The sequence below is a fragment of the Narcine bancroftii genome, chromosome 1, assembly GCF_036971445.1.
Source record: "Narcine bancroftii isolate sNarBan1 chromosome 1, sNarBan1.hap1, whole genome shotgun sequence".
NCBI lineage: Eukaryota > Metazoa > Chordata > Chondrichthyes > Torpediniformes > Narcinidae > Narcine > Narcine bancroftii.
This window is the reverse complement of record NC_091469.1, coordinates 464,430,513-464,458,278: the sequence shown is the minus strand read 5'-3', so window position 1 is coordinate 464,458,278 and position 27,766 is coordinate 464,430,513. Positions and strand designations below refer to the sequence as shown.

Genomic DNA, 27,766 nt, shown 5'->3' with positions numbered 1-27,766 from the left:
GCTCAGGCTTATGGGCGGACACACACCTGATTGGCTTGTTGCTGGACAGCAGGGTATGGCATTTGATTAAAGGAGATCGCTGATTGGCCAGTGGTGCAGCCAGTTGTCAAAAACTGACTTGCCGAGAAATTAACCTCTTGCAGTGAGATGCAAACCTCGGGAATTTTCTGCCCTTGGAGGCTGGCGGATGGCAGATCATTTGATTTATTTAAGACAGATAAATTGAGGAATTATGAGGAATGCGAGTTATGGGGATCTGGCACAGGAGTTGAGGCCATTCATTATCATATTGACATTGAGGCAGGTTTCAGCGGCTCAGTGGTTGACTCCTGCTCTGAATTTCTTATGTTCTTCTGCAAGGTGGAGCTGGCTGTAAGTAGCAAACTCACCCTCCGGTGATCGATCCCATTTAAAGCAATTCAAATTGGCTTAAATATGTTTAAAAAAATATTCTGAAAGTAAAAGTATCTGAATGTCTGAGACATGCAATAAAATATCTCAGCAAAATAAAAAGAAATTCTCTGAGGGTTGGAAATCTCATTCAAATGGATGATGTTTTATTCACTCACAACATGGCTGATTTAAAGCTGAGGGGGTGGACGTGAAGTGAAATCTTCTCTCCTTAGATCGTGACTGGTCCAGCACTGAGCTCATCGATGAGTCCCAAGGTAGTACAAAAGGTTAGACAACTCAGCAGCTGAAATTCAGCTCATTCCCAACACATGCATGCCACTGAGGCATAGAAGGTGGAGATGAGTTGAACCACAAGAAGGATGTTCTCAGTAGTCTTCAGAAAGATGGCTAAATATGATTTAGGTGACTGATAAACTAGTAAAAATTATGTCCCCTTTGCTCCGTACCAACTGGAACATTGGACTTTAATACTTTTTATACTGTGTGTTGTATGTTGTCGAAAAGTATGAGATGCCTGCTGGTTTCCTCCCTAAACAACCTCCAACACTGCATTTTCAAACACCTGACAATAAAATTGAAATGTGTATTTCAGGTGAGAGGGAGTACGTTTAAGGTATATTTGTGGGGCAAGATTGCAGGAGCTGTGCAGATACAATAGTCGCATTTTAGAGGCTTTGAAGTAGACACGTGAACAGGAAGGCGGCAGAGGGAGATGCAGAAGAGTGTTAGTTTGATTTGGCCATCGTGTTCAGCACAAACACATGGGGCGAAGCACCTGTTCTTGCATTCTATATTCTCTAAACTTGAGTTGAACTTGAAATTGCTGAATTTCCCCTCACTTTTTCTAACCTGCCAATCCTTTCACATGCATCCCCCGTTTATTTACTGAACACTCTTAGCCCGAAATCCATTGTGCCTCTGACTTGAAATTCCTGTATGATTGCATCCCTCTGCCACTTCCCTCCGATCTACAATACTCTCAAAAATTCTCTTCCGTTCCAGCCTTCACGTAGAACCTTGGAACACAACAGCACAGGAATGGGCCTGTCAGCCCATTTAGGGCTGAATCATGTTTCTGCCTGGTCCTATTGATTTGAAGCCATAGCTCTCCGTATCCCCCCACCCCCTTCGTATCCCCCACCCCCTCCCATTCATGTACCTATCCAATATACACTTAAATGGCAAAATCGCCTCCACTAGCAGCTTGTTCCACACTCTCACTACCTTCTGAATGAAGTTACCCCTTACGTTCCCATTAAACATTTGACCATCCGCCCTCAACCCATGTGCTCTAGTTCTTGTCTCACCCAGCCCTGTCTATACCTCTCACAATTTTGCATAATAGAGCCTCCCCTCAATCTCTGATGCTCCAGAGAATGGAGTACTTGCCCATTCTTATACCACCTCTGTTGGCAGCATATTCCACAATCTCACCTCCCTCTCACCTCCAGGTTCCCGTGAAACATTTCACCTTTAACCGTTGCCCTCTCGTTTTTGTCTTACCCAACCTCAGTGAATAAAACCTGCATGCAATTACCCTATCTACACTTCCTTCGCGTGGCTCACAGTTCTGGACTTCCCTTTCTAAACTTATGCACACATTTAAGATTTCAGTAATCTGTTTTTTTCCCTCCTGAAATAGTTCAGTTCAGTTAATTTATCTCCTGCTATAGCCCTTGGGCTATTTTACTTCTTTAAAAGTAGTGTAGAAATGGTTGTTGTCAATGCTGAGAAATTAAAATTAGTACAGTGCTTACACACTCTCATTTATTGTGCTTGTTCAATACTTAAAGCAACGTGACTATCCAGATCACTTGTCTCACACAATTTGCTGCAGTTCATCCTGAATTCGGCAGGGAGCACACTCGAGTATAACAATCATCAAAATTAGCTAAGTGGTAGATGTTATTGCTGGAACTAAATTTAGAATGGAGTGAATTTTGTGCTGTTGTTAATTACCCAGCATGTTCCTGCTTTCAGTGTTGGTGTGTGAACTGCTGCAGTCAACGATAGGGTGGCCTTTCCAAAAAGAGGCCATAGTCACAGGTTACTATATATATGTATATACACAGTGTGTTACATTTGTTGTTTTTGCAATACCATTTAGATTTTATAAATGCAGTGAAACGTTGTTAGAACGTGATTCGTTAATCCACGGAATCGCTTATAGCCCGGGTGTCTGTAGACCCCAAACATTGATTTTAGGAGGCCAGGCTAACAGTGGCCGACAGGCACAAACACAAAAATAGACTCTTATGATTCATTTACAAGACGTGTACGCTAATAAGTGGAGTTTAAAGGTCTTAAAGGTCCTATTATAGGGTTTGAGTCACAGTATTTTGTTTTCTTGCTTCCTGAATCATGACATCTGTTCCGCGACTCAGCTGTAATCTTGGACCCTGACTATCACGTTCCAATTAGGTTTTACTGTGTATATGTAGTGCATTGTTAGATAGAACCAGACACGCAGAAGGTAAAGACTGTCCAGCAGGATTTAATCCACAAAGACTTCAGTAACTCTGAGTGAAACTTCAGAGGACAGTGCAGGCTTGTATCCCTGAGGGTGATTGACACCCGACCGGGTGGGACTTGATGCATTCAAGTCGACTGATTGACAGCCGGCCAGGTGTTGTCTTGTCCCCCTTACACTCCTGCAGGTACAGAGGTTGCCCCCTGCAGTAGGCTGGTGGTGTACCACCACTGTGTATGTATGTATGTATGTATGTATGTGTCTATCTATCTATCTGTCTATCTGTCTGTCTATCTATCTATCTATCTATCTATCTATCTATCTATCTATCTATCTATCTATCTATATAATTATCTTTTGAAACACACTGTGTATATATGGTAACCTATGACCATGTCCTCCTTTTGGAATGACCACCCTATCAAATGACTGATGTCTTAACCAGCTCATTGATCCTGACCTACTGCCTCAAACACTTCCCCCCCACCCCTTGCTGAGTGCCACCACTGGTGTTGCAGTAGCCTGGATTCCTAGCACAGGCCAAGCTGCTTCCTATGGCCTTCAGATGATGCATTTTCTTAAGATGAGTTTGAGGGTCAACTGGCTATATCCTTCAGCTGCAGGATTGGAACATTGTGCCCTCTTAGTCAGCCAGAAAAAGGCCATGTCCCATTAGGAGGGGATTCCCCTTTTGTCTGAGAGACAAGACAAGATGTTTGTGCATTTTTCAGGATCTGGATGTCACTTGGCAAAGCTCCCCTATATCATTTATCTTCATTGGCCTTGAGGACATGGCAATGAGTGGCCTTCCAAAAAATCGGTAGGGATATACAGAGATTTTTCAGCAGTTGAATATCCTGCATGTCCATTCCAGAGGATAATTAAGTCAACTAAATTGTTTCAGAGCTGGTTTGCTCCAAGTAAGTTGCCAAGTCATTGCATGTCTTTTCTTTCAATGTTCTTTGTACTCATCTGCTCTTGACCTGATGCTACCTGGGGCTACAACTTTGCATTTACTGTTGCCATATTGCCGGGCTCTCATCATTGTCTCTGGTGAGGTGCTGCAAGTAACTTGTCAATCTCCTTTGGAAATGGGATAATGCTGGGCAACTGGAATTTTGCTAATGAACCATAAGTATTGGCCCGTCAGTTTTATGTTGGGGTTTTTACGAAGATTATGTCAGCAAAATTAAAGACCTGATCGTTGACCTCAGGAAGTGGGATGGAGCAGAGGCCTCTTTCTAAATGAAAGGTGCTCAAGTGGCAGGTTTAAGTCTTTAGGAGTAAATATCAATAATAATCTGTCCTGGTCCAAGGAGGTTGATGCTACAAGAATGAACACCGACACCTCCAGTTCTTCAAATATCTTTGGACATTTAGCATTTTTCCTGTGTCCTTTCGCAGGTTCTTTATAAACAATAAATAATTCAATTCAATTCAAAATGAACAGCCACTTGGATAACCATAGATGAATGAAGAAGAACTCATGTGAATTTGTTCAGGCCAAACAGAAAATGAGTAACATGGATGCGCTTTTTGATGAGGTAGCCGGCAAGGTTGGATGAAGATGGTGAAGTTGAAATATGTGTATAATCTCAAGCAGTATTTCAGAACTGAAGTGCATGGGATGAGAGCTAGAATGAGACATAAGGAAGACACCTTGGAAGTCACTTCCTCTGTTTGGGATATCAGAACTATGCCCTCTTTCCTCTGGGACTATCACAGGTAGATGCAGAAAGTTAGGAGTTAATTGTTTGCTGTTGAATCCTATTTTAGAGAAAGGAATGATCTGCAGTTTATCCACTGCAGCAGTTTCTCCAGGGTGATGGGAAGACTGTATTGCAACCATCTCCCTTAGTTGTCTATGTTCCTTGTTACTATAAACCTCTGGGAGGTCTGTAAGTACCCTTGGTGCTGCATTCTAATTTCCCCAAGGGTTCGAGGATCTATTTCCCTTTTTAAAAAAAAATTCCTAACATGGTAAAAATCGAGATTCTGGCAAATGAAACCCAAGCCACCCAATTAGACTCAATTAAATTACTAACCTAATATGTTTTTGCAGGGTAGGAGTTAATTGAAGCAACTGGGTAAAACCCACACAGGTCACAGGGAGAACATACAAACTCCTTAAAGACAGCTTCGGATTCAAACCTGTATTGCCCTAACCGTTACGCTAACTGTGTGCAATGAACTAGGATTCACTGGCAGTGTGTTCTGCTGATGGCTGACACCATCTCCCGGCTCTGCCCCTATCTGCTCACATATAACCCTGCTTTTCTGCCTAAACCCAAAACCCTTCTGAAGACTACTGTGAGACCCTACCCATAGTTATAAGCTAATAAAAGTATTTGTTCTCCCTCCAGTCATGAGAGATTTTATTTGCATTACACTGGGCAGCCTGATTCTGTGAAGCAGACTTCAGTAGTGTTATATTTCTACAGGTTCCTCCATGTTGCCTGTTCCATGTGAGTTCTCTTGTGTATTTCTAGAAAGGGATTCAACTTCAGGATTTCTTTATCTCATCCAATATCCATCTCTAATAAAAAAAAATACAAAATGTTGGAGAGGCTCAGCAGGTTAAACAGTGTCCTTTATGTACAAAAGGCTGGAATTCTGACCCAAACATGGCAGAAGCCAGGTCATAAGATATAGTCCCAATAGGGATCTGTAAACATATGAAAGATTGAAGAAGAGGGAATAATGGTTCCTGACTCAGAAGAAAATTTGAGACCAACGAAGGTCATTTGGAATGGTGGGCCAGGCTTAAGAGACCTGGTGGTGTACCCCTGCTCCTAATTGTGTTCTTGAGTTCGTGGACACATTACTGGAAAACGTGACATGCTTTTCCTCCTTCCCAAACTAAGGATGGACTGTTGGCCAGTTGATTGGTATGTTTAATGAGCACAGACTAGAAACAGGAGATGGTCCGGTTGCATTCATTGAGGTAACCACTCATCCATCTGAAGAATGCCACTCCAGGACATTATTCATTTTTAAAGCTGCAATCCTCCCAAGTCTTCTTTTTAAAAAAGGAAACAATCCAGAAACAAGTGGGTTTTATGAATGTTAATATTCTTATTGGTGTTTGTAAGATGCAGTCTTTGGCTCAGTACAGGACATACTCAGACAGTCTTTTACTGAGCTGTTTTACAAAGAACAGCTGTTTCTCCTTGCCTTGTAACATTCATTTACACTGCCCTTTTAAAATCAGTAATTCCACAGGCAGTAGGTAGCCTGCAGCGTTTGCTATATATGTTTGCGTCGATGAATCTTTGCATTGCCCTCAAATGCTCAAAGGTAGGAAAGCAGAATCAATATTAGATTATAGAAAAGTGTATTTTTGGAATCCTTTATCTGCCAATGCCTGCAATCAGTGTGAAAAATCTCGCTGTCAGAAGGCATCTATCCTTCACACAAGGTGAGTGCGGATTTAGGGAGCGGTGTCTGAGACTAGTTTCAATTCCAGCTGGTACCTTTTAATTTAATCATCAAGGGAGAGTGGATGGAATATTAACGTTAAAAGATAGGCAAGGGAAGGTTTATTAAGGGATATATTGAAAATGGAAATTTGATCTGAAAATTAAATTACCATTAGAGTTGTTAATGCAGCCGCATTGCTCTTGAATGACAGTGAACCAGATGAAATGAGCAAGCAATTATAACTCGAGGAGTCTTCCTAATCTTCGCACTCCCAACTCTCTCAGTCACTTTTATCCAAATTAATTTTTTAACTGGGCAAATATTTCAATGAGACTATAACTGTGGGGGAAAGTCAGTTTGTTTATTCCCTGTCAAATGGCTTCCATGTTGCGTGTGGGGAAAGAAACACAGCCTGCTCACAACTTGTAATTCAAGTCATGTCATTAATAGAAATGAGCTTAATAAGAAAGCCATAGCCTTTACGAAACTGATTGATTCTCAGCTGCCAGATATTATTATGAATATCTGTAGAAGGTCAAGAAGGAAGACAAAAGGAAGTTAGCAGGCAAATTGACTTATTTCCATGTCCTTACCAAACAGGCACACAGAGAAGAAACAGAGTGGCAAGTATGGATTACACTTTCATGTTGCCTACCTCTGTTTTGTTATTTAAAGGTGCTGCTTTACATAAGATACGTTATATTCCATTGTAATGGTTGACTGAAACACTACCCTCTGATAACCAACATTTCATGCTGGATTTTTATTCACTATGAATTCAAGGTGAAAGCATTGTTTGCAGAATCTGAAAGCATCACTGCTGCTGCTGTGCTTGGCAACTAAATTATTTCATATCTTGCAAGTTCTTCTGTTCGCTGGCTGATGCATTGAGAAATACCTCGTATTTGTCTTCCAAAACGGGTGGAAGAGAATAAACAACAAAAGAATGGAAGACTTGGCACCTGATTTTCATTTGAGTAAATATTTGTGTCCATTAAGGTGAGGGATGTTTTTGCACAGGATCGGAAAGGGTTGCTATTAAAGCAGATTGGCACTCCAAGTAACTTTCATCTACAATGCTTCACTGGGGTTTGTCCTTAAAATTGCAATGCGTCTGAAACTTCCAGATAGCCTTGTGCAGAACTTTGCTGTGTGAATCACTAGCTTCTGAATGTAAGCTCCAAACACAGATGTTTGTCCACCAGGGAAGTGTGTGAGAAAGTTGTGGGCATTAATTGTATGATTCTTCACGTCAGGCAACATTTATCAATGTTAAATATCTCATATTTAACCAAGTGAACAAAAATCATAGACGATATCCTTCAAAATCAAACTAAAAATTTCAGTCTTTCACATTCAGTGTTGAAGCATAGGCTTTTGAAATTTGATGTCAAGAATTAACGTTGAACTGACGGGAAGACTGGATTTGTGGCTGCTATCGACTCACGACTGCTTCTTGCGCTGCCTTTGAAGAAATGTCCCTCCACATGAGCTGTGGTCACAACACTCCTGGTCCTTTCATAGGCAAGACTCAAACTGCGTGGTCTCTACAAAGCTTCCAAGTCCCTGGCACCAGTCTCTCCAAATAACTTCAATGCTCGTCAAACTTAAAATGAAACCGTTTCTCCAAGTGACCTCCACCGTTAGACACAATCAAAATGGAACTTTGCTTCGTAAAAAGACCTTCCTGGCATAGGTCAATCCACTGAAAAGGCCCAGTCATTCACAGAGCATGCTTTGTTCTGAATTCCACAAAAAATGACTGGCCACAAGAGCTGGTTCAAAAAGCCGCTTCCTCTTCAGCCGTCAGAATGGTTCTCCCTTGCAAAATCACAGAGACTTTGCAAATGTATCGAATTCTGTAACAGACTTTGACAAACCTTCCCTCAGTTCTTCCAATGTATTGCATTATCGTTGGGCTGTGACTTGTGTTGTGATGGTGCTTGTCTGAAATGCTAAATTTTAGCTGTGACCATTCAGTCCCTCCTGTCTATACTATCACTTACAGTGATAATCCCATTTTACTAAAGCGTACCACCCCAACAAAGACAATTTTGACCTGAATGAGCAAAAATTTTAACCACAATCTACAATATTAAATCATACCTTATAATAAAATGCAGAAAAATAACATTCTTTTAGAAGTGTATACAACTAATAAGTTTTGTTTTCTGCGAAGCATTTCAAACTTAAGATCTGGAAAGGCAATCAGCAATCAGATTATCTTTGCTTTTAATGCAAGTTATCATTAAATTATATTTTTGCAGAATTAAACTTCAGTTTAATAATCTTCAATTTTTGTTTTTCATCTTACTTAAGAACACAAGGCGATTATGGTCAGTATATATAATAATTGGTCCCTGAGCTGTACAGATATAAACATTGAAGTGCTGCAAAGCCAGTACAAGGGACAATAGTTCATTCACTATGATAGAATAAATTTTTTGGTGTTCATTGACTTTCTTGGAAAAGGAAGCCAATAGATGATCAATAACATCACAATCATTCTTTTGGAATAATGTTGCTCCTGTAGCCTCTTCACTTCCATCCATGGCTAAAGAAAATGTTTGTCCAAATCAGGAGATCTTAAAACAGGGTTGTGGTGCAGTATTGCTTTCAAATTTTCTAAAGCTCTCTGACAAGATTTTGTCCACACAAATTTCTCCCCAGAAGATTGGTTAAAGGAAGAGCAATTTCTGTAAAATTCTTGCAAAACCTCCTATAACATCCTGTCATTCCTAATTTTAGAAATCACCAACACCTTAGCTTGAACAGGCACAACTTTGCCCTGACCAACTACATGTCCTAAATATGTCACAGTAGCATGTCCAAATTCACTTTTTAGCTAAATTGACAGTTTTTGCTTTGGATAATCTTGCAAAGGATTTCTCCAATTCCATCAGGTATTCTTCCCATGTCACTTTTTGTGACTCAGTCATCAATATAAGCATCTGTATGTTTTAAACCTTGGATTACATAATTTATCATCCTTTGCAATGTTGCTGGGGCATTTTTCATGCCAAAAGGTAGCACATTATATTCGTGCAACACCTAAGATGTCACAAATATGGAAATATCCCTAATAACCCTTCAACAGATCCACCTTAGCAAGAAATTTAGCTTTCTCAATACAATCATCAATTCTAGGAATGGGATAAGCATCTGTTTTGGTTACTGCATTACCTTTTTCTGTAATCGGTACAGAATCTAACAGTTCCATCACTTTGAGGTATCAGAACACAAGGAGGTCAATTTGAATTTGATGGTCTAATAATAACATTTTCCAACATTTATTCCACCTCCTGATCCATTATTTTGCTCTTTTCAATGTTTATTTGATAGGGTGTGGTTTAATGGGACTCCCTTCTCCTACATCCACATCATGACAAGGTGCATCTGGAAACATTTTATTTTTAATTTTAGAAGTACTTTATTCAATTGTTCATTTTCCTGGGGATGGAGGTGATCTAACTCATCATGCAAATTATGCAAAATTGTTGAATTAAACAGCTGAACTGAAACAATGTTTTGTTAAAGTGACCCTCACAAGAGTCAACTTGTACAGTACTGTCTCATGATCCATCGATTCCTTAACCTTGTCAACAACCGACCCCTCTGGGGAAGGTTGTTCCTTACTAACACCTGAATTCTCAAAAGATGGCTTCAACATAGTTACCTGACAATTTAGTACTTTGCGTCTCTGATCAGATGTTTTAACCACATAATTGATGTCATTAATCTTTGATTCTATTTCATATGGTCCTGAAAATCTAGACCCAAGTATATTAGAGTTTGTTGAGAAAGGAATTAACACTTATCTCCCTTCTTAAAATTCCTCATTCTAGCTTTCCTTCAAATTCTCTTAAGCCAATTCACAGAATTTCTGCAACCAATCTTTGAAACATAATCCGATAAATTTAACTGCACATCCTTATTCACCCATTGTTCTTTCACAAACATTAAATGTCCTCTAACTTGACTGAAGCTGAATGATTCCTGTACCAAATCTTACTGCAGACAACAGCAAGTGGACACCCTCATCCCAGTCCTTCTCATTATCACAGCAATAGGTCCTCATCATGCTCTTGAGTGTCAAATGAAATCTTTCCAAGGCTCCTTGAGTTTCAGAGTTATATGCAGATGATGTAATTTGTTTAACTCCCTATTTATAAATAATTTGTTAGAAAAGGCCTGATATCAAATGATTTCCTTGATCCAATTGAATTTCCTTAGGCAATCCCACTAACGTAAATAATTTACAAAAGCTTTGGTTATGGAATAGCTTCTGAAAACCCAGAAGCTGCTCACATAACAGTTAACATGCACTGACTTCCAGCTTTTGTCTTAGGAAAAAGACCAACATAATCCACAATAACTCAAGGAAAGGGATCTTCACAAACAAGTATATGTTGTATTGGTGCCTTTGGCCGCTCCTGATCAGGATTACCCACAACTTGACAAATGTGACATATCCTGCAAAAAGTCACAATGTCCCTCCTTAAACTAGACCAATAAAAGTATTTTGTTACTTTATCTACAGACTTCTTTACTCCAAAATGACCACCCAAGGGTGTGCTATGGGCCAAGTTTAAAATTCCATTCCTATATGCTTCATGTACAACAACCTGATGAATAACTACCCATTCCTCATTATCAGGTATATCCCTTGGTCTCCACTTCCTCATAAGCACACCTTAAAAAAAAATAATATCCAACTGGCACTTTCTCAATTTCCTCCTCAGATAAAATCTTATTTCTTACATCTGTTTTCTGTTTTCCTATCAGCTCCTTTTGTGATAAAGAAAAATCCTTACTTTTAGGTTAAACATCAATATGCTGGTCTACAAGAAAGGGTTCTGACAAATTCACACAATCTAAAAACTGTTCTGCCTTATCAATCGTTTTCTCTTCCTCATCAAGTTACTTTTCGATTGGCCAAGTCACTGCACAGGCCGGATAGATTTCAAAATCTGTCTTTACCTCATCAATAACTGGCATCACTGTCAATTTCACCACAGGACCCACTTGACCTTCTGCCAAGTCATTCCCCAAAATCAATGAAACTCCATCTATTGGAAAACTCTCTTGAATCCCAATAGTAACAATCCTATTAATTATTTCTGACTCAACAATATCCGATGCAAATATACAGATTCCATTTCACCTCCCAAACCTCAGATTAAATTTATTTTTCCTGTGGCAGTCTCATAACCAAACTCCAAAACACTGTTCAACACAAGTGACTGGGCTGCCCCAGAGTCTCAAGGTATGTCCACTGGTACTTGTGATGCCCCTTCCTTTACTGAAACCAAACCCTTTCACACAAAATATTAAACTCTTCCGTAATGTTGTCAGCAGATCTGAAACTTCCTTTGTTTCCAGGTCTCTCATCATTTGGAATACAGGCATTTGGTGCTGCCTCTTCCTTCTTCTTCAGCTTACAACAATTTCCATTGCATAACCAGGTTTTCTACAATCCTGTCCAAGGGGACTTGAAGGTTTTCCCCTTTCCTGCTTCCCTTCATCTTTAATTCTCATATTATTTTCTGATTTATTTTAAAATTTACGGGCATGAACCACATCAAGATTTTGGAAGGTTTTATTGGACATAAACTTAATCATGTGGGTCGGAGCATACTCATCAGCTAACTTAGCAGATTCTTGCTGACTTCTTACTTCTCTTTCATCTAAGTATGATTTTAAATCATTAGGACCACATCCTTTGATTTCTTGAACTAACATCAGTTCTCTGAATCTGTTGTAATCATTCTTTATTTCTCTTGATGCACACAATCAGTCAAAGCACACAATTTATTTTAGTATAAGGTTGATTCATTGATTTCCTCAAAGTCCTGATTTTCTGTCTATAAGCTTCAGGAACTAATTCATAAGCTTTAAGCACCGATTTCTTTACTATCTCATAATTACCAGCTTGTTCTGCAGTGAAGGCTGAGTTAGCCTACTGTGCCTTCTCTTTCATTACACTTTGTAACATGAGGGACCACTGATCTCATGGCCATTTTAAACTTTCAGCTACCTTTTCAAAATGTTGAAAGTATTTATAAATTTCACTTTCATCAAATGGAGGAACTAACCTCACCTCCCCACTGCCTATAAACTTCTCAAATGGACTAGAAGCTAGGACTCTGCTTTGTCTCTGCTCTGCCTCGAACTTCCTTTCTTTTCTTCCTCTGCTTCATACCGCCTTTGCCTTTCTGCATCCTCCAACTCCCTTTGCATTCTTTTCTTCTCTGCCTCAATTTTTTTTAACTCAATCCTTTCCAACACCAGCTGCTCCATAATGGATTTACACTCAGGAAATTTCTCTAACTCCGCCTCTTCAAACTTATTTCCTTACTATAATTTCCTTAATCTCCTCCTTTCTCAGGGATGTTCCCTTCATCAAGTCCCAACTGTTGAGCAATATCCACCAAATCATCCTTTCTCTGCAAATCTGCAGATGGTGACTCCAAAAATCGTTCAATATCCATTGCTGCTTTTTCACACACATCTGAGTTAGCTTACAAAAAGGAATTTAACAAACCAATCGAAATTTTATTGATCGTAAAGCTCCAAATTCTGAGCTGCCTTCTGTAGCACTTACAAAATAAGCTTCCCAATTTGTTTAAGGTTCAATTTGGTCCCAATGTGATAAAAATCCTGGAAGATGAACCCTCAATTTTGTTATGAACCGCATGTAAAAGCAGCAATAGGCAACAAACCAGAGTGTTTAATTTTAAAGCACTAATTTATTTCTAACTCAAACTATAATCTTAACTTTTAAACCAGTGGTTCTCAACCTTTTTTCTTTCCACTCACATACATCTTTAAGTATTCCCTATGCCATTAGAGGATTGCTTAAGGTGGGATGTGATTGGGAAGGAAAGTTTGAGAATCACTGTTCCAGACCCAATTGTTACTGAAATATTTTGCTTGAGAAAAATTATCGTTGGAGTTATGAAACCATGCACATAATGAGTCAATTAATCACAGAGCACCTATGACATGGAATTACTTTAAGTGGTATGTGAGTGGAAAGAAAAGGTTGAGAACCACTGTTTTAAACTCTCCTCAACACTAAGTCTATCACCAGCTTTGTGTAGGTATTGTGTGTGCATGCTATACCCAAATCATTACAGTCCAGGCCAAAATCTAGAAAATTACTTCAAAGTTCAGTCTTTCAAATTCGGTGTTGAAGTGTAGGCGTTTGAAATCTAATGCCAAGATTTAATGTTGAACTGCTGAGAAGACTGGAGTTGTGGTTCCTACAGACTCATGAACTCTCCTTGCATTGCCTTTGAAGAAATGTCCATCCACGTGAGGTGTGGTCATAACACTCCTGGACCTTTTGTAGGCAAGACTCGAACTGGGCGGCCTCCCTGAAGCTAACAGGATCCCTGCACTGGTCTCTTCCAGTAACTTCACTGCTAGTCACACTTAAAATGAAGCTGTCTCTCCAAGTGACCTTCACTGGTAGTCACAATCAAAATGAAGCTTTTTGCTTCCCAAAAAGACCCTCCTGGCACAGGTCAATGTACCAAAAAGACCCAGTTATTCCAGTTAGAATGGTTCTTCCTTTGCAAAATCAGTGTCTTTGCAATTGTATCAAATTCTGGAACATACTATGACAACCCTTCCCTCAGTTCTTCCAAAGTATCAAATTATAGCTGGGCTGTGACTTGTGTTGTGCTTGTGTGAAATATTAAATGTTAACCATGATCATTTAGTCCTTCATGTCTATACTATCCCTTACAGTGATAATCTCATTTTACTAAAACGGGAGCTCGTAATAAGTTTAATGGATGGGAAGGGATTTAGAGGGCTATGGATAAGGTGCAAGCTGATAAAATTAAGTGGAATAAATAGTTCAGCACAGCCTAGTTGGACCAAAGGGCCCATTTTAAATCTGAAGTATTTAATGGTTCTATGGCAAGCACAGGCCATCCCCCCACCCCCCAACCCATGCAAACTCTGCTATTCAGTGGCATCATTGGTGATACTAGACTCATCTCAACTTTAAGTTCAAGTTTAAGTTTCTTGTTATATGTATAAAAATATCAGTGATAGGGGTTGTTTTCCAACCAGTAGATATCTCATACTGAGGAAAACATTAATGACACAGTGCAGAGTTACAGAGATTTGTTGATTCAGAGTAAAGGTAACGCAATATTACTATTTTGGGGTTCATTATGGAGTCTGACAATGGTGGGAAAGAAACTCTTCTTGAATCTGTAGGTGCGCAGCACAGAAACAGACCCTCTGGTCTTTCCAGTCCATGCTGAACCATTAATCTGCACCTGCATCTAATCCCATACTTGCAAATATTCTTCCTGATCCCTGTAGAAAGGGATTGAAGAGAATGTGGTAAGGGTGAGACTAGTCTTTTAATATGTTGGTTGCTTTTCCAAGGAAGTGAGAATTATAGGTTGTATCAATCGAGGGGAGTGTGGGGAGCGGCATGATGGCCTGAGATACATTCAAAACCCTCTGCAGTTTCTTGGGTGGAATTCTGATAGAATATTTCAGTGCTGCACCTGTAGATGTTGTTAAGCGATTCGGGTAACAAACCAAATTTCCTCAGGCACCAGAAGAAGTTGAGGCATTGTTGCACTTTCTTGGTCATTGCACCCATGTGAATGTTTACCCTAAGGAAGATCAAGCTGTCTACTATCTCCCCATCAACACTGTTGATGTTGATCAAGGAGTGAGCACCACTCCGCCTTCAGAAATCTATGACCAGCTTGTCCTTGCTGACATTGACGGAGAGGTTGTTGTCTTTGCACCAAGCGACAAGACCCCTCTAATTCTTTTCATTGCTAGAGATTCTGTCAAATGAGGACGGTGTGAATTTTCACCCAGAATCATGTACCTTGTGGCTCCCAAAGGTCACCGCATGCAGTGATTGAAGTGTGGGAGGTGACCTCTCTCTGGGTCATCCACTCAGGTGGCAGCCATGGGGTTGAGGGAATCGAGGGTGGGGAAATGGCAACTGTCTTCAATCTGTCAGCTCCCTGTGATCATTGGGATGTGGTCCTCTCTTAGTCACAGCCTTGAGCAACAACCAATCTGCTGAAGGAACTAAGTGGAGGGAGGATGCCTCAGCTCCCTGAAACATTTTCTGTGTACATCACTTCCATTGTGGTCAAGGACCCCTATCTCAGCCTGCATTTCCCAGTAGAAGCAAAGTCAATAAGAATTATGATTAGGGGTTAGAGCTTAAGGGTACTGGAGAATGTGTCAGACAGCAAAGGGATGGTCAAGATCCTGCATCAATCCGTGTTGGGGGTGGGGGGGTTGGGGAGGTGTTGCCGAAACTCACAGGAATGTGTGGTGTACTCCGTCCCCTGAATTTTCCCGTGACTTGAAGGCAGCTCCTTGGTTGATGTGGAGAATGTGACTTAGGATGTAGTTAACCATGAAAGTCTGCAGATGCTGGGGTCAAGTACAATACCTCCACCGTCAGACTCCTCAACAGTAAACTCAATCAGGGACTCATTTAAGGACTTTTACTTTTGTACATTATTGATTTTTTTCCCTCTCTGCATTGCACAGTTTATTTTCATTGCTTTGCTTGTCAACATTGAGTACAGTTATTTATTTTACCCTACCTATAAGTGGTAATTTTGCCTCACCCGCAGGAAAAAAGAATCTTAGGGTTGTATGTGGTGTCATTTTATGCATTCTGACAATAAATCTGAAATCTGAATACACAGGAAGTAAATGGTAAGAAATGCTTTGGGCTTGGGCTCTTCAAGGCTTATTTCCTAAGGATGCTGCGTGACATGCTGATTTTGTGCACTGCAACTTAGGATGTGCTGTTCCTCCCAGTGTGAGCTCAACTTTCACCTCCAAATGCGAGGGGCATGCCTCCCTATGACAATACACAGTTCTACATAGAGGATGGAATGTTACAGTGCAGTACAGGGCCTTCACCACACAATATTGTGCCAAACCTCAGAAACTTATTCCACAACAATGTAATGCTTTTCCTCTCCTAACATGCTATTTTCCTTGCATCGGTGTCTCTATCCAAGACTCAGCCCTCTGTACAAACCATCTTGGTGCATCAATTTTTTGGTGTGGATGGTTATCACAAAGCTATTACAGCGCCAGCAACCCGCCACTATCCATAAGGAATCTGTACGTTCTCCCTGTGTTTTCGTGGGTTTCCTCTGGGTGGCCCACCCTCCAATAGCAGAGTGATGCGAAGGTTAATTGGTGTGTTTGGGCGGCACAAGGCTCATAGGCTGGAAGAGCCTATGACCGTTGTGTTTGTCTAAATTTAAATTTAAGGTGAGGGGTGAAAGATTTACGAGATCTAAGGTGCACCTTTCTCACACACAGTGGTTTGCAGAAGGAACAAGCCGACAGAAGAAGTGGTAGAGATGGGCATTATCATCGCATTTAAAAGACATTGAGACAGGTTCATGGAGAGGACAGGTTTAAAGGGAGATGCTGTGAGTACAGGTAAATGGGTCTAACTTAGGTAGACAACTTGGTCGGCAGGGATGTTGGTCTGAAGGCCTTTTTTCTTGCTCTAAAACTCGACGACTAACAGGAGTTCCATGACACAGGCAAGTCTTCCACATCAAAGAAGAATAAAATCTATTTTCTAGCTATTTGGCTTTGAACAACAGTGAACTGTGTGAGGGGGCAGATTTAAGGAGGAACATGAGAAGCATCTTTTCACACAGAGGACATTGGGTATGAGGAATGAGTTGCCAGGGGATGTGATAATGATGGGTATAATTGTGTTTATAATTATATAACCTTCTACAGGTGTACCACGGAGAGCATTCTGGCTGGTTGTGTTATTGTCTGCTGTGGAGTTGCTCAGGGTTCGATGTCATGGGCACCAAGGGTGTCTTAAGAAAGCAGCCTCTATCCTTAAGGTCCCTCACCTCCCAGGCCTCTTCACTCTGAGGAGCCTGAAGATGAGTACTCAGTTGTACAAGGACAGTTTCTTCCCCTCTGCCATCAGATTCCCCAATGAACAATGAACCACAGGCACTGCCTTACTTTAACTTTTTCTGGCACCTTTTATTTTGCTTGTTTTCTAAGGTGGTTTATATAAATGTTTGACACTGCCGCAAAACAATGGCTTTTGTGATATATTCTTGACAAGTTCTGAATCTGATTCTGACATGAGGCTTTTGGACAGGTTTATGTATTAGAAAGGTTTGGAGGGATATGGACCAAATTCCGGCATGTGGCTAGCTGAGCAATGCTCTGAGCATGGACGAGTTGGGCCTAATGTTCTGCCTCTGGCAGTTAATGACTCAAACTACATCTCTGAGGGATGTTGCACAATCAAGAGTGGAATACAACTCTTGAGGACAAGACTCTCAATACCACATTAGAAAACAAATAATGTAGAATGCCATGGTGGGCTTAGCAGTTAGCACAATGCTGTTACAGCGCCAACAAGCGGAAACTGGGTTTGAATCCTGTGCTGTCTGTAAGGAATTTGTATGTTCTCGCCATGTCTGCGTGTGTCCCCTCCACCCTCCAAAACGTATGGGGTTGTGGGTGTAATTAAGGCAGCAAAAGGCTCATGGGCCGAATGGGACTGTAACTGTGATGTATCTCTAAATCTTTTTTAAACATTCAAGTTCAGCACAGGGACAGGTCCTTCAGCTTACGTGTCTATGCAGAACATGATGTTCAAATCAATCGTCGAACTCTGCTGCTTGCACAAGGTAGATATCTCTCCGTCCCCCTCATATACACGAAGCATATTAAATGCCACTACTGAATCTACTTCCACCACCACTCCTACCAGCCTGTCAGTTATTCTCTGTGTCAAAATACTTGCCTCGCACGTCTCCCTTAAACTTCCTCTCCCTCACCTGGAACGTGATGCTTTCAGACTGAGGAGGAAAAAAAAAACTCTGATTGTCCTTATCAATGCTTCTTAGGATTTTATAAATCACTATCAGGTCTCCCTTGAGCTGCCTACACTCCAGAGAAAGCAACCCCAAGTTTTTCAGATCTCTTCCGAGAACTCGTGTCCTCCAAACCAGGCCATGTCCGGACCATTTTCCTGTAATGGGGTGGCCAGAATTGCACACAGCATTCCAAGTGCAGCCTCATCCAAGTTTTACATAACTGCAGCGTAATGTCCTTACTCTTATACTCAGAGCCCCGTCCAGTGAAGTTAAGCAAGCCATATGACTTCTTAGCACCCTACGTACTTGCAGGGACACTTTCAATGAACTATGTACCTAGATCCCTAGATACCTCTGCAGATCAACATGGAGATGATAAGGTACATTTTTGACAGCACTCTCCATCCTGAGCACCATGTGCAAAACTCACAGGCTGCATAAAGCCTTCAGAAAGAATATACTGACTTTGAAGGAGGTGTAGAGGAGGTTTACTTGACAAATGAGGAAGTTAGCTTATGAGCAGAGATTGAGTAGCTTGGGACTATACTCATTGGAATGTCATTTTTTTTAAATTTAAGCATGCAGCACAGTAACAGGCCCTTTTGGACCCAATTGCACCAAACTGACCTACAATCCTGGTATGATTTGAAGGGTGGGAGGAAACCAACGCAGATGCAGGGATAATGTACAAACTTCTTACAGACAGCGCTGGATTCAAATTCCTATTGCTGGCACTGTAACTGCATTGTTAAGCACTATGGTAACTGTGCCGGCCAAGGAGAAAGGGGATTCCTAGGAAACGAATAGATAAGATAGAAGCAGGGAAGTTGTTTCTGTGAGTGGATGAGACTAGAAATGAAGGACACAACCTTAAGATTCAGGATGGTAGATTTAAAGCAGAGACAACAGGAACTGTTGCTCACTGAAAATAATGAGACTGTAGATCTCTGCCTCAGGAGGCACCAGAAGTTTCTTCATCAACTGTAGTGAAGACATAGACAGATAGAAGGAGAATGAAAGGATATGGGAAAGAGGTGGGTAAGTGGAGCTGAGTCCATTAGCCATCAACTTGTTGAATGTTGAAGGATGATACGTGGGCCAGATGACCTGCTTCTGTTCCCATTTATTTTGCCCTCACTTCCAGAAAGTATCACCAATTTCTTGCTTGTTTCGTTAACCTGTTAATAACTCATTTCCAACATGACCCATCCTTGCAATCCACTTTTCACTTTATCTTGTTTTGCAGGAATTATGGATGTCTAAATCTTGTTTTATCACCCCCTTCATTTAATGTGGCAAAAGGTCGATAATATCCTGCCCAACGTGATAATCTGCTTCCACCTATCACCAATAGTTACCTAACTGCTCCTCTTCCATTCTCTCGCTCCATCTTCCCATCATCCTTCACTCCATCTTGGTCCAACTGACACCCATCTCGAACCTCCCCCTCTCTTTTTTTACAGTGGCTACCTTTACTCTTCATCTTTCTCTCCTGAGACAACTGTTTCTCTTCCCACAGATGCCACTCAACTCTTTGAGTTCCTCCATCACGTTTCATATTTTTGCTCCAGCTTCCCGCACCTTCAACCTTGAGTGTTCTTCCATCTGAGTTTGTTCTGCTGTTAAAGATATATGGCATGCCTGTGACATGTCTGCAACCCTCTTCTGCCCTCAAGAACATGATACCAAGTTGAAAAACACCTATCCAAATAAAATGATTTAGAGACTCTTTCAAATAAAATAGCTTTCATGTTCAGTTGTACCCTCGATGCAACGACTGGAAAAATATAACTGAAACAAGAATACTTCTGATTCCAAAACATATTGTCTTAAAAAATCTACTGTCAAAATATGACCTGAGCAAATAGCTCTCGTTATTATTTATTTACATGGAATACAGCAGCTTGAGGCAGAGGTAAACATTGCATTACGTTTTGAACTCAGAAAATTGCTTTGAAGTCATATTGCTCAAGCTAAGAGCACATTGTGTGGTGTTGTACTTTCCTTGTGAAGTTCGTGTTGCCCCAGGAAAGAAATGGAACTTTGAAACAGGTATGGAAGCAATTCACAATGGAGTAGAGGGTATACGTTTATCTGGAGAGTGTGATCAAGCTCACCTTGTTTCATTTGGAGTGTCAAAGGCTGAGAGGAGACCTGAAAGATGTTTATTGAGTGGCATTGATAGGGTAGACAGTCAAAATCCTTTTTCCCAGGGTTAAAATATCAAATATAGGACATGCAATTAAGTTGGAAAACTACATGGGAATGTTACACAGTTGCGAGGAGTGGGATAGTAGGGGTGATGGTAAATGTGTCAAAGTGGACCTGCCTGCAAATACTTGACAAACAAACACAAATAACCTATACTGCAGTGAAGTACTTTATATTGCTTTGCAAAGCATGAGAACTCTATTGCAACTAGAATTACTGCCACCTGCAGCTAATCTCATCACAAGGGAGCCTGCCACATGGCTCAAGAGGTAGAGATTTTGGGCAGATGAATTTTTCTATGTAATGAATCCAGAAAATAATATATTTAATATTAATAGCCCAATAATAATGTCTCAAGTTAGGCAAAACTAAGCCCCTATTTATTTTTGAATTTTGTAAATTAAATTTATTCAACCTTGGACAACTGTTTCAAACATATGAAGAGATTGGAATAGGAATTGGAATTTCCTGAAATAAATATAAAAGTTTAGGCAGAACATTAATTCTACTAATAAGTGATATAGAGAGGGGGAACCATTTCAATAGGGTCTCTTTCATCTGGTTAACAGAGGACTGAAGTTTTCTTTCAGCTCCATGGACATCCATGGAGTTGAAAGGTTTTAACAAATTTGCTCTGGCGGCACTTCTTTGTGTTTCCCTTCCATTTTCTTTGGTAAAGGTGAATAAATTCATAGGGAGTTCAGTCATCAAAAATTTGTTACAAATTTGGATTCAATTCTGGTGCTGTTTCGAACTGAAAAATGTTTCTTATCTGCTCTGAATATTAATAATTTATTTTTTCCTCCATCTTGCCTTGATCGTGTTTTTCATAAATGGAGAGAAAATGGTATCATTTCATTTTTTTGATTAATTTGTAAATGGCTGTTTTATGACCTTCGATGATTTGTCACAAAAATTTAATCTCCCTAATTTCCATTTTTTAAGATATTTACAGGTTAGAGATTTTCTGAGAAACTAACTTTTCCATTCTCCCATGATAGTAATTATATTGACATTTTTTTGTTAAACCCTTGTCAAAATGGTTTAATAAGATTCATTTATGGACTAATTTCTAAAATATGTTGTGTTTCTTTGAATAAAATTAAGAGTGGCTGTGCGAGCATCATACAAACTAGTTTTCCAAGGATATGTGGACTAAGTGTTTAAAATTGGTCCATTCCTCTTCCATTTTTGCTCATCGTCCACTTATTTATTTGAAGATAATACATAGAGCACATTTCTTCTTCTTCTTTGGCTTGGCTTCGCGGACGAAGATTTATGGAGGGGTGAAATGTCCATGTCAGCTGCAGGCTCGTTCGTGGCTGACAAGTCCGATGCGGGACAGGCAGACACGGTTGCAGCGGCTGCAGGGGAAAATTGGTGGGTTGGGGTTGGGTGTTGGTTTTTTCCTCCTTTGTCTTTTGTCAGTGAGGTGGGCTCTGCGGTCTTCTTCAAAGGAGGTTGCTGCCCGCCGAACTGTGAGGCACCAAGATGCACGGTTTGAGGCGTTATCAGCCCACTGGCGGTGGTCAATGTGGCAGGCACCAAGAGATTTCTTTAGGCAGTCCTTGTACCTCTTCTTTGGTGCACCTCTGACACGATGGCCAGTGGAGAGCTCGCCATATAACACGATCTTGGGGAGGAGATGGTCCTCCATTCTGGAGACGTGACCTACCCAGCGCAGTTGGATCTTCAACAGCGTGGATTCGATGCTGTCGGCCTCTGCCATCTCGAGTACTTCGATGTTAGGGATGAAGTCGCTCCGATGAATGTTGAGGATGGAGCGGACACAACGCTGGTGGAAGCGTTCTAGGAGCCGTAGGTGATGCCGGTAGAGGACCCATGATTCGGAGCCGAACAGGAGTGTGGGTATGACAACGGATCTGTATACATTTATCCAAAGATAAATTAGCTTAGATTTTTCCTACTATCAACCCTTTATGTGAAAGATGTCATAATGGGGTTGCTTCCTTATTTCAAATGTTTTGGTCCTGTTCAGCATTAGATCACTATTAGAAGGAAGTTTTAATGCATTTTCCTATATTTTCACGGTTACTATTTAGCCTCATCCCATTACAACTTTATTTGGTGTGGTGATAGAGAACAGTCGATTATTGATGACAGCAAATCTCCCCTAACTGAACAAAATATAGCCATTAGCAAGATTTATTCATGATAGCATCAACACAAAAGCCCCAGCATAGGTCTTTGGACTTGTTGACACCCTAGAATTTAAGATTCCTTACCCTCACCACTGCTGACCCCCTTGATGAGGACTGGTTTGTGTTCTCCTGGCTTCCCTTTCCTGGTCCACAATAAGTTCTTTATGTAAAGGGTGAAACCTTGTGTTTTAGAATTGTGGTTAATTTTGTGCCTATCCATTTAAGAAAGTATTGTTTGTAGTGTTACCATAGTGACTATGACTTCATATGTCATAATATGCAGCAGATCAAGAGCTTGCATCACATTCTTTGATGAATTATGAGCAGGACGTGAGCTTGAAATACTTTTCTTTGAATTGATCTTAATTCATCTTAATTCTTCTTATTTTCTCTTCTTACATTTGTTTGAAGTTGAATATTCATCATAATGAAAATCTCAGTGCAATGTTGTGCAAAAATATTTATCTGTTTTATCAATGAATTAAAGCTACTTAAAGTGGCAAACACAAAGTTTGGTTTATTCGATTAAAAAGATAATAATTTGGAATATCGTCGCTCACATTTGCTTGAAGATGACATGTTTAGAGATTGGGAAATACTAGAACTTGGAAATGTCATCTATAATTGATTCAAAAAAAATTAATAATTTTGAACTTTGTTTGGAAGAAAGGTTCATAAAATTTGACTGAAAGAACTCAACTTCTTTAGACCAAGAAGCATTTAAGCTTTAACAAGAAGTCCAGTTTTCTGTTAAAATATGTCTGTCTAATTGTGCAGATTGAAATTGAGCCAAGTCTGGCTAGACACCCGTGACCTTGAAAAAGATAAGATAGAGCATTGGTTTGCAGAATAGGCAGGAAGCCCAGAAGTATGTGTTCTATAAACACTTGATATGCCAGCTTGTGTGAAGTAACGCAGAACACAGAGATAATTTAGCCAGAGAAATCCTCTTAAAAGGACCATGCAAGATACAAATTTGTTTACTCTTCCCATGAATAAGGTTAAGCCAGGAGAAGACAGGCTGCATTGTGAAGAATCCAAGATGGAGAAGAAGTCTCATTGGGCTAAAGACCTCAAGCAAATAGCTCCTCTCAAAGAACTATTTGGTCATGAGTAGAGCCAACGATGTAGACCGACAATGCTTGGCAGGAGGTTGGAGTCAGCCACCATTAAAGAAGGCGCTTCAACTATCAAGCAAGAAGAAGACTCTGAAAAGGCCCTGCAGGCCTCATTAGCTGACTTAAAGTTTGGAACTGAAACAGGTGAATGTACATTGCAAAGCACCACTGGTGCTGTACAAAGTGAAATGCTGAAGATAGAGATTCAATCAACAGTGTCTGAAAGTTCAGATGTGAATCCTGGTGATAGTATTTCCAAGGTTATGAGCATAGGAAGGTCTTCAACGTCTTCAAAGGCATCTTGAGCAAGTACAGCTTCACGTGCTTTAAGCATGTCTGCTATGCAAGAAGACTTGGATACTACCAGTACACAACTTGAGCGGTTGAAGAAAAGAAGTGCTTTAGAAAAAATGGAAGTTGAAATCAAGAAACAACAATTCCAGCAAGAAGAAGAAAAAAGATTATTGAAGAAAAGAAAAGTCTAGAACTTGAGGAGCAGTGTGCTACGAAGATGGCCAAAGTAAAAGCATTAGCTTAGGCTTCTGCAAGATTTATCACACAAAGTGAAATACCCAAAGGGTATTAACATTCCAGCAGATCAATGGGTACCACAGCCACAAGAAACTAGTGTACATGAACAAGGAGCCACAGGTGGCACTGCTAATGCTCAAATGACAATGACCAAACCTCTGGAAAGGGCTTGGGATATTCAATCCCTTCAGAGCGCACAATATATCAATCTTCCTGAAAGGAGAGTATTTCAAAAAAGTTCAACCATGCAAGATGAAGATACTAAACCATTGAGGTCTCTTCGTTTTGCTGAAGGACCAATGACAAGACAAGGATCTCCAACAATGCCATCAGTTACAGCTCAAGGTCCTTCACCTATGGCACCAGTTCAAGTTCCGTATGTTCCATTCACAACAAGACAACCAGTCGCAAGCCATGTTGGACATGACCATATAATATCATTCATAGCAAAAGAAAATGAAATTTCTGCTATGCCAGCACAGGAACAAGGTTCATATGGTTTACCTAAGAAGGAAATTCCAGTTTTAATGTAGATCCATTCCAATATCTGACATTCATGAAATCCTTTAAACATCATATTGAAAATAATACTAAAAACGCTAAAGATCGATTACCTGGTACAGTACACTGGAGGAGTTGGTCAAAAGTTGCCAATATACAAATCCAGAACAAGGTTTTAAAAGGGAAAAAGAATGATTGCCTCATCATTATGGCAATGAACATAAGATCACAAGGGCCCACATAGACAAGATTCTTTCTTAGCAATAAAATCAGAGGACACGAATGCTTTAAAAGCATATGCACTCTGAGAGGATGTTGTAACGCAATGGGAAGTAGAGTACATTTGAAAGAGCTGAATTTACTTGGTAATTTGTTGATTATTGTCAATAAATTACCTTATAAGCTTATGGAGAACCAAGATTACAGAGATTGAGATTCTTCTTGAAAGGGAGGCCACTTTTGAGGATGTTGTACAATTTTTGGAATATGTTTCAGTTGCTTGTGTAAAGAACACATTAGTAAAACATGTAATCAATGACTCAGTTGTGATATATGCATTTTAAAGCATCCCAAGTTACTGGATACTCAACAAAGTAAAGTTGAGAAGGAAGTCAAACAATCTGAATCCAAGACTAAAGACACAGTCAAAGAGAATGCTTTCGTTTCGGTTCAGACAATCTGTCTTACTGAGGCCAGTAACAAAGCTCTCTCAATAGGTCCTGTGCAGTTTCAAGCTAAAAAAGGAAACTTCAACTGCACACCTACGCATTTCTTGATCCAGGAAGTACCGCATCATTTTGTATCATAAATGAATAAATTTAATCTTCATGGTAAAAGATTACAAATCTTGTGGAAGGCAACGAATGATGAAAGGAACATTGAAACTAATATAGTTTCAGGTTTACAGATTGCTGGATTAAATAGCAATGAATTTGTGATCTTCCAAGTGCATATACTCAGAAGACTTTGCCTATCAAGACGATATCAAGCAGTAGGATCATCTAAAAGACATTTGCTTACCCAAGGTCGATGCTAAAATCAAGATGTTAATTGCTTAGATCTACAAAAAGTGCTCAAACTCTGTCCAAATGACAGACATTATGCTGTGAGAACATTGGTTGGATGGACAATTAATGGACCATTAGGATGAAAAAATGAATAATGATCAGGAGTCGTTGAATGTAAATGTTGACAGAATTTCAGTTGTTAAACTTAATGATCAATAGGAACAACAGTTTAAAATTGATTTTCCTGAATGTCTCACAGATATTCAAGATAAACAGTTTCTGGATTTAGTTTCAAATTCTGTTAAACATGTTGATGGTCATTGTAGAGCATTACCATTGAAGAAAAGGGGAATTGTATGCCAGATAATAAAATAATTACAGAGCAGCTTATGATGAATTTGAAGAAACAAAATCAAGAGAAATTCTTCCTTTCATTTGGAATATACCAATGTCATGTTGGACATGATAGCCAAGGGTTATGTAAAAGAGGTATCAGAAGATATCTTGGATCATAACAATGTTAGAAAATGGTATTTACCTCATCATGGAGTTATACATCCACAAAAGGATAAACGACATGTAGCATTTGATTGTGGAGCATAATTTCAAGGAGTTTCATTGAATTTTCAACTTTTACAAGGTCCAAACCTAACTAGTACTTTAATAGGCATTCCGATAAGATTTTGTAAAGAGCCCTATCATAATTGTTGCAGATATTGAAGCGATGTTTCATCAAGTGAAAGTACCATCAAAAGTTCATGATTTTCCATGATTGTTATAGTGGCCTAATTTCAATAAAGATATGATTGAATAGTATTTGGAGTAACGTCATCATTGAGTTGTGCAAATTTTGCTCTCAGGAAATGTGTTGAAGATAATGAAGGGCAACTTAGTTCTCAAGCTATAAGCATCATCAGAAATAATTTCTATGTTGATGATTGTCTTCAGTAGCTTCAGAGAAAGAAGCAATAGATCTTTATCATGATTTAAAAGAGATCTGTAATAAAGGAGGTTTCTTCCTTATGAAATGGATTAGCAACAGTCAAGATATGGTGACTTATTCTTGAGGCAGAAAGAGTAAAGGAGATAAAACATTTTGACTTGGATTGTGATGTTCTATCCATCAAAAGAATTCTAGGGATGCAATAGTGTGTTCAATCTGATATTTTCAAATTCAAAATTGTTTTGAAAGAACAACCTTTAACAAGAAGAGGTATTCTTACAATTGTAAGCTCAATATACAATCCTTTGGGAATATTGGCACCAGAAGTATTAATAGCCAAAAAATTTCTGCAAGAATTGTGCAGAAGAAAATTTGGATGGGATGAAACAATACCAGATTCCATTCAGAAGATAGGATGAATTAGATTGAAAGTCTTGAAATGTTAGAAAGTTTTGAAGTCAACAGATGTTTTAAATCTACAGACTTGGAATTGCCACATTTGCTCAGTTACACCATTTTGCTGACCCAAGCGAAGGTGGTTTTGGTACTGTCAGTTATTTAATACTACGAAATAACCAAGAGCAAGTACATTGTGGATTTGTAATGGGAAAAGCCAGAGTGGCTCCATTAAAGCCAGTTGCCGTACCTCGAATGGAATTGACTGCCGCTACTATGGCGAGAAAAATTGATGCTATGTTAAGAAGAGAATCACAGATGGAGTTAGCAGATTCTGTGTTTTTTTCTGATAGCACATCAGTGCTTAAATACATTTATAACAAAACCATGAGGTATCATACCTTTGTGACTAACAGAATTAATGAGATCGAGAAGGTTTTGCATGCTAATCAATGGAGATGTGTTAAAACAGTGGATAATCCAGCTGACATAGCTTCACAGGGATCAAAAGTTCAATTGTTTCTGAAACTATGTTCGGTTCTCAATTTCTTTCGCAACCTCAAGAAGAATGGCCTCAAAATCCAGAAGAATAACAAGAATTTTCAATGGAGGATCCAGAAATCCACAACACTAATATAAATACTATCCAATTATCTAATGAGAATGATCCAATTATTCTATTAATTTGCTATTGTAGCGGCAGCT

At 39.7% G+C, this 27,766-nt stretch overlaps 1 long non-coding RNA gene across 3 annotated transcripts in view; it reads right to left on the bottom strand.

Annotated features, from left to right (window-relative positions):
* Positions 1-27,766, bottom strand: part of LOC138753773 (uncharacterized) — an 83,396-nt gene that overhangs the window by 24,384 nt on the left and 31,246 nt on the right. The window contains exon 3 of one of the 3 annotated variants that reach the window (XR_011351427.1): positions 18,119-18,174. The exons of the other annotated variants lie outside the window; for them this stretch is intronic. This is a non-coding gene — a long non-coding RNA (uncharacterized lncRNA). Of the gene's footprint in view, positions 1-18,118; positions 18,175-27,766 lie in introns of those variants that run through there. 3 annotated transcript variants of the gene reach the window in all.